Consider the following 7,682-nt stretch of genomic DNA (forward strand, 5'->3'; position numbering starts at 1 on the left):
ACTGTCAGACTCACAATCTCACTCAAGTAGAATAAATGTTCCAGTGATCTGAGCAGAAAAGGTGGGCATCGTATGTAGAAAATTGTTGGAGAAAGCAGAAACAGAAAACAAAGAGCAGACTAGTCATTGATATGGTTTGGCTGTTTTGTCCCTCCAAATCTCATCTGAAATGTGACCTTCATTGTTGGAGGTGATCTTAGTGGGAAGTATTTGGGTCATGGGAGTATGTTTCTCATGAATGGCTTGGTGCTGTCCTCATGGTAATGAGTGACTTCTCACTCTGTAAGTTCACGTGAGATTTGGTTGTTTAAAAAAGCCTGACAGTTCCTTGTTCTCTCTCTTGCCATGTGATACACAGATTCCCCTTTTGCCTTCTCTCGTGATTGGAAGCTTCCTGAGCCCTCACCAGAAGCAGATGCTGGCACCACGATTCTTGTACAGCCTGCAAAAATGGGAGCCAAAATAAATCTTTTCTTTATAAATTACCCAGACTCAAGTATTCCTTTATAGCAATGCAAAACTGACTAACATGTAAAACTGGTTCAGGAATTGTGTGTGGCTATAACAATATCTGAAGATGTGGAAGCAGCTTTGGAACTGGGTAGTGGCAGGGGTTGGAAGAGTTTGGAGATCTCTGTAGAAGACAGGAAGATGAAGGGATGTTTCAAACTTCTTAGAGACTTGTCAAGTAGTTTTGACCAAAATGATGATAGAAATATGGACAGTGAATGCCAGGGTGATAAGGTCTCAGATGGAAATGAGGAATTTATTGGGACTGGAGCAAAGTTCACCCTTGTTATACTTTAGCAAATAACTTGGCTGTGTTGTGTCCATGCCCTAGGGATCTGTGGAAGTTTGAACTTAAGAGTGATGGCTTAAGGTATCTGGTTGAAGAGATTTCTAAGCAGCAAAGCATTCAACATGTGGCATGGTTGCTTCTGACAGCATATTCTCAGATGTGGGAGCAAAGGGATGACTTACAGTTGGAATTTACAATTAAAAGGGAAGCAGAACATAAAAGTTTGGAAAATTTGCAGCCTGGCCATGATGTAAGGAAGGAAAGAGCATTTTTGAGGATGAATACAAGTGGGCTGCTGAGGAACCACTTGCTAGAGAGATTTACATGACTGAAAGGGAGCCAAGTGCTAATATCTAACACAATGGGAAAAAACCCTTGAAGGCATTTCAGAAATCTTCTAGACAGCCTCTCCCATCATAGGCCCAGTGGGCTAGGGGGATTGAATGACTTGGGGAGGCCAAGCCTGGGACCCTGCTGCCCTACATAGTCTTAGGACACTGCTCCCCACATCCCTCCTGCTTCAGCTTCAGCCATGGCTTAAAGGGCCCAAGGCACAGCTCAGCCTTGGAGGGCACAAGCTGTAAGCCTTGGTGGCTTCCCCATGGTGTAAAGTCTGCAGGAGCACAGAATGTAAGAGCGAAAGAGGCTTGGCAGCCTCCACTAGATTTCAGAGGATATGTTCAAAGGCCTGGGTGCCTAGGTAGAAGCCTGGTGCAGGGGCAGATCCCCTGCAGACAGACTTTTCTAGGATAGTGACCCAGGGAAATATGGGGTTGGAGCCCCTACATGGAGTCCCAACTGGGGCACTGCTGAGTAGAACTTTGAGAAGGGGGCTGATACTGGAAGAGCCACCAGCATCTTGTACCCTGAGACTGAAAAGGCCATGGGCACTCAACTCTAACTCATGAGAGCAGCCATGGGGGCTGGCCCCAGCAAAGCCACAGGGGCAGAGATGACCAAGGCCTTGGTAGCCCACCCCTTGCACCAGTGTGCCCTGGATGCAGGACATGGAGTCAAAGGACATTATTTTGGAACTTTAAAATTTAATGATGACTGTGCTGGGATTCAGACTTACCTGGGGCCTGTTGCCCCTTTATTTTGGCTGATTTCTCCCTTTTGGAGTGGGAATATTTACCCAATGCCTGTATCACCATTGTATCCTGGAATTAAATAACTTGTTTTCGATCTTACAAGCTCATAGGCAGAAGGAAAATGCCCCAAGTCTCAGAAGAGATTTTGGAAGTTTCAGTAGATGCTGAAATGAGATGAGACTTTTGAGGAACTATTGGGATGGGATGATTGTGTTTTGCAGTGTGAAAAGGACAGGGGATTTGGAGGGCCAGGAGCAAAATAATACAGTTTGGATGTTGTGGCCCCTCCAAATCTCATGTTAAAATGTGACCTCCAATGTTGGAAGTGGGCCTGTTGGGAGGTGTTTGAGTCATGGGGGTGGGTCCCTCATGAATAGCTTGTTGTTGTCCTTACAGTAATGAGTGAGTTCTCACTCTGAGTTCACATGAGATTATGGTTTGGCCCTGTGTCCCCACCCAAATCTCACTTTGAATTGTAATCCTCATAATTCTCATGTGTCAAGGGTGGGACCAGGTGGAGGTAATGGCATCATGGTGGCAGTTTCCCCCATGCTGTTCTCATGATAGTGACTGAGTTTCACAAGATCTGATGGTTTTATAAGCATCTCTGGCATTTTGCCTGCTTACACTCATTCTCTCTCTTGCTGCCCTGTGAAGAGAAGAGGTGACTTCTACCATGATTGTAGGTTTCCTGAGGCCTCCCCAGCCATGCAGAACTGTGAGTCAATTAAACCTCTTTTCTTTATAAGTTACACAGTCTCAGGTATTTCTTCAAAGCAGCATGAGAATAGACTAATACAGTAAATTGATACCATGGAGAGTGAGGTGCTGCTATAAAGATATCCAAAAATGTGGAAGCGACTTTGGAACTGGATAACAGGCAGAGATTGGAACAGTTTGGAGGGCTCAGAAGAAAATAGGAGGCCAAACGTTCTTCACCGAGAGTCGTCGGGGTTTCCTGCTTCAACAGTGCTTGGACGGAACCCGGTGCTTGTCCCCCATCCCGGCCAGCCGCCCATAGCCAGCCCTCCGTCACCTCTTCACCGCGTCCTCAGACCGCCCCAAGGCCCCCGCCGCTGCTCCAGCACCGCGCAGCCACCGCCGCCGCCGCCGCCGCCGCCTGTCCTTAGCCTCCACCATGACGACCGCGTCCACCTCGCAGGTGCGCCAGAACTACCACCAGGACTCAGAGGCCGCCATCAACCGCCAGATCAACCTGGAGCTCTACGCTTCCTACGTTTACCTGTCGATGTCTTACTACTTTGACCGCGATGATGTGGCTTTGAAGAACTTTGCCAAATACTTTCTTCACCAATCTCATGAGGAAAGGGAACATGCCGAGAAACTGATGAAGCTGCAGAACCAACGAGGTGGCCGAATCTTCCTTCAGGATATTAAGAAACCAGACTATGACGACTGGGAGAGCGGGCTGAATGCGATGGAGTGTGCTTTACATTTGGAAAAAAAATGTGAATCAGTCACTACTGGAACTGCACAAACTGGCCACTGACAAAAATGACCCCCATTTGTGTGACTTCATTGAGATACATTACCTGAATGGGCAGGTGAAAGCTATCAAAGAATTGGGTGACCACGTGACCAACTTGCGCAAGATGGGAGCACCCGAATCTGGCTTGGCAGAGTATCTCTTTGACAAGCACACCCTGGGAGATAGTGATAATGAAAGCCAAGCCTCAGGCTAATTTCCCCATAGCCATGGGGTGACTTCCCTGGTCACCAAGGCAGTGCATGCATGTTGGGGTTTCCTTTACCTTTTCTATAAGTTGTACCAAAACATCCACTTAAGTTCTTTGATTTGTACCATTCCTTCAAATAAAGAAATTTGGTACCAAAAAAAAAAAAAAGAAAAAAGAAAATAGGAAGATTTGGGAAAGTTTTGGAACTTCCTAGAGACTGTTGAATGGCTTTGACCAGAATGCTGATAGTGATATGGACAATGAAGTTCAGGCTGAGGTGGTCTCAGATAGAGATAGGAACTTGTTGAGAACTGGAATGAAGTTGACTCTTGCTATGCTTTAACAAAGAGACTAATGGCATTTTGCCCCTGATTTAGAGATCTGTGTAACTTTGAACTTGGGAGAGATGATTTAGGATATCTGGTGGAAGAAATTTCTAGGCATCAAAGTGCACAAGATGTGACTTGGTGCTCTTAAAAGTATTCAGTTTTCTGCATTCACAGAGATATGGTTTGGAATTGGAACTTATGTTTAAAAGGGAAGCAGAGCATAAAAGTTTGGAAAATTTGCAGCCTGATGATGCAATAGGAAAGGAAAACCCATTTTATTAGAAGAAATTCAAGTCAGCTGCAGAAATTTGCATAAGTAAAGAGGAGCCAAGTGTTAATCACCAGGACAATGGGGAAAATGTCTCCAGGGCATGTCAGAGGTCTTTATGGCAGCCCCTCTCATTAAAGGCCTGGAGGTCTAAAAGGAAAAAATGGTTCCATGGGCCAGGCCCAAGGCCTTGCAGTCTCAAGACTTGGTACCCTGCATCCCAGCTGTGGCTAAAAGGGACCAAGGTACAGCTCAGGCCATTGCTTCAGAAGGTGCAAGCCCCAAGGCTTGGCAGATTCCATGTGATGTTGGTCCTGCGGGTGCACAGATGACAAGAATTAAGGTTTGGAAACCTCCACCTAGATTTCAGAGGATCTATGGAAACGTCTGGATGTCAAGGCAGAGGTGTGGTGCAGGGGTAGAGCCCTCATGGAGTACCTCTGCTAGGGCAGTGAGAAAGGGGAATGTGGGGTTGGAGCCCCCACAGAGTCCCCACTGAGGCACTGCCTAGTGGAGCTATGAGGAGAGGGCCACCATCCTCCAGACCCCAGAATGGTAGATCATTGACAGCTTGCACCGTGCACCTGGAAAAGCTTCAGACGCTCAATGTCAGCCTGGGAAAGCAGCTGGGAAGGGTACTGTACTCTTCAAAGCTACAAAGGGAGGAGCTGCCCAAGATCATGGGAGCCCACCTCTTGCATCAGCATGACCTGGATGTGAGACATGGAGTCAAAGGAGATGATTTCAGAGCTTTAAGATTTAATGACTGCCCTGTTGGATTTTGGAATTGCAGGGGCCTGTGGCCCCTTATTTTGGCCAATTTCTCCCTTTTGGAATGAGAGCATTTACCCAATGCCTGTACCTTCATTGTATTTTGGAAGTAACTAACTTCTTTTTGATTTTACAGGCTCCTAGGTGGAAGGGACTTGGCATATCTCAGATGAGACTTTGGACTTGGACTTTTGAGTTAATGCTGAAATGAGTTAAGACTTTGGGGGATAGTTGAGAAGGCATGATTGGTTTTGAAATGTGAGGACATGAGATTTGGGAGGGGCCAGGGGCAGAATGATGTGGTTAGACTTTGTGTCCTCACCCAAATCTCATCTTGAATTGTAATCCTCATAATCCCCACATGTCAAGGGAGAGAACAGGTGGAGGTCATTAAATCATGGGGGCAGTTTCCCCCATGCTGTTCTCATGATAGTGAGTTCTCACAAGATATGAGGTTTTTATAAGGGGCTCTTCCCCCTTTGCTCAGCACTTCTCCTTCTTGCCACCTTGTGAATAAGATGCCTTGCTTCCCCTTCACCTTCCACCATGATTGTAAACTTCCGTAGGCCTCCCCAGTCATGCTGAACTGTGAATCAATTAAACCTCTTTTCCTTATAAATTACCCAGTCTCAGGCAGTTCTTTATAGCAGTATGAAAACGGACTAATACATGGTTGTTTAAAAGAGCCTGGAAACTCCTCCCTTTCTTTCTTGCTTGCTCTCTCACCGTGTGATACACTCTCTCCCTCTTTGTCTTCTGCCATAATTGGAAGCTTCCTGAGCCCTCACAAGAAGCAGATTGTGTCACTATGCTTCCCGTACAGCCTACAGAACCATAAGCCAAAATAAACTTCTTTTAATGACAAATTACCCAGCCTCAGGTATTCTTTTATAGTAACAGGAAACTGATGAACATCATTTCAAAGTTACTTTCAATCTAGGATTAAAACAGAGAGGACTTCCTTATTATGCTGGCTTAGGTTAAATTGAATCTTCTGGGATTTTTGTATTTGTTTTTTGAAAATTGGCCTACTTGAAAGTTCAGTATGATTATGTACACTCAGCACAAGTGACCCCATTCTACTTTGGTGTGGTTGGCTGGGGCTTAGTGAAGGATGCTAATTCATAGCAATGGCCTCCCCTGAACACTGTTTCACAGAGGCTCTTGGGTTAATGAGCCTTTCTAAAGAGGGCTGTGCTAGCTTTGGTTATCAACCATCTTTTGTCCCTTGCTGTAGACAGGGACAATTGGATGCTCATGATTTCTACTGGTTTTCTTTTCTTCTTCTTTTTTTTTTTTTTTAATTATACTTTAAGTTCTGGGATACATGTGCAGAACATGCAGGTTTGTTATATAGGTATACACGTGCCATGGTGGTTAGCTGCATCCATCAAGCTGTCATCTACATTAGGTATTTCTCTTAATGCTATCCCTCCCCGAACCCCCCACCCCCTGAAAGGCCCCGGTGTGTGATGTTCCCCTCCCTGTGTCCATTCCACTGGTTTTCTATAGTATCTTAAAATCCTTTTGTAGGAAAGTTTGTCTGTAAGGAATTGTTTTAAAATTTTTCTGACTCAATATCTATTTAGTGCTTGTGTGCTTGTTCACTCTGTGTGTGTCTGTGTCTGTGTTAAACTTTTCTGGGTTTTTTTTTTTTTTTTTTTTTTTTGAGACAGAGTCTTGCTCTGTCACACAGGCTGGAGTGTAGTGGCATGATCTCGGCTCACTGTAACCTCTGCCTCCTAGGTTCAAGCAATTCTCCTTCCTCAGCCTCCTGAGTAGCTGGGATTGTAGGCATGCGCCACTACTCCCAGCTAATTTTTGTATTTTTAGTAGAGACGGGGTTTCACCATGTTGCCCAGGCTGGTCTTGAACTCCTGACCTTGTGATCCACCTTCCTCGCCCTCCCAAAGTGTTGGAATTACAGGTGTGAGCCACCATGTCCAGCCTGTGTTAAACTTTTCAAGCATGGAAACCAGAAAATGTTTCAGGTGATAATTCTCACCTACTGGAATCCCTGGAAAAGAAATCCACATGGAAAAGAGAGGCAGTCTCCAGGTGGAGATAACATCTTCAGAGATTTTAAAAGCACTTTTCAGGTTATGTTCTAAATGGATCAGAGATTACCTGTATGTATAACCCCTAGGCTGGAGGAAAGCGTTGCCTGTTGTTTGTACTTGGTATGTTGCTGTCAAAGGGCTTTGCAGCATGTCAGCTTTCCTGCAGCACTGTTGACGTTTCTCTATTGCTTTTCTCCACTACGCTGAGACCTGTTGGTCTCAGCATGAAACTCAGATTTTCACACATCCAACTTGTTTTCAACATAGCTCAGCCAAGCAGATTGTTAGGCATTGAAAGCCTTCCTAGCTTCCATACCCTGATAAATCTCTCCCCAAACCTACTAACCACAGATAAGATAGAGCCTTGTGGTTAGGAGATTCCCAAGCCACTCTGCCTAGCTGCTAAGCAACATCCCCTAGACCCATAAGCCCCTTTTCCAACTCCCATGTCACCCAGTAGTTCGCTGCTTTCCTCCCCTTCTGATGGTGACCGCAGATCCATAAACTCTGGACAGATTTCTGCTCTGAAGATATGTGCTCTCCTGCACCTTGTCCAAGCACAACTCAATAAAACTCCTTGTGTGATACTGCCACTGGTAGTCATACTGTTGTCCTTGATTAGCCCCCTAATCCCAAACAGCTTGCAGTGAGCGCTTATGAACTCAGA

At 45.5% G+C, this 7,682-nt stretch overlaps 1 pseudogene across 1 annotated transcript; it reads left to right on the forward strand.

Moving 5' to 3' along the window:
- Positions 1-2,806: 2,806 nt before the first annotated feature.
- LOC101017143 lies at positions 2,807-3,741 on the forward strand (annotated as a pseudogene). Its single transcript, XR_642277.2, has one exon. The product of XR_642277.2 is annotated as a ferritin heavy chain pseudogene (transcript).
- Positions 3,742-7,682: the final 3,941 nt, after the last annotated feature.

This window comes from Papio anubis, chromosome X (genome assembly GCF_008728515.1).
Source record: "Papio anubis isolate 15944 chromosome X, Panubis1.0, whole genome shotgun sequence".
NCBI classification, from domain to species: Eukaryota; Metazoa; Chordata; class Mammalia; order Primates; family Cercopithecidae; genus Papio; species Papio anubis.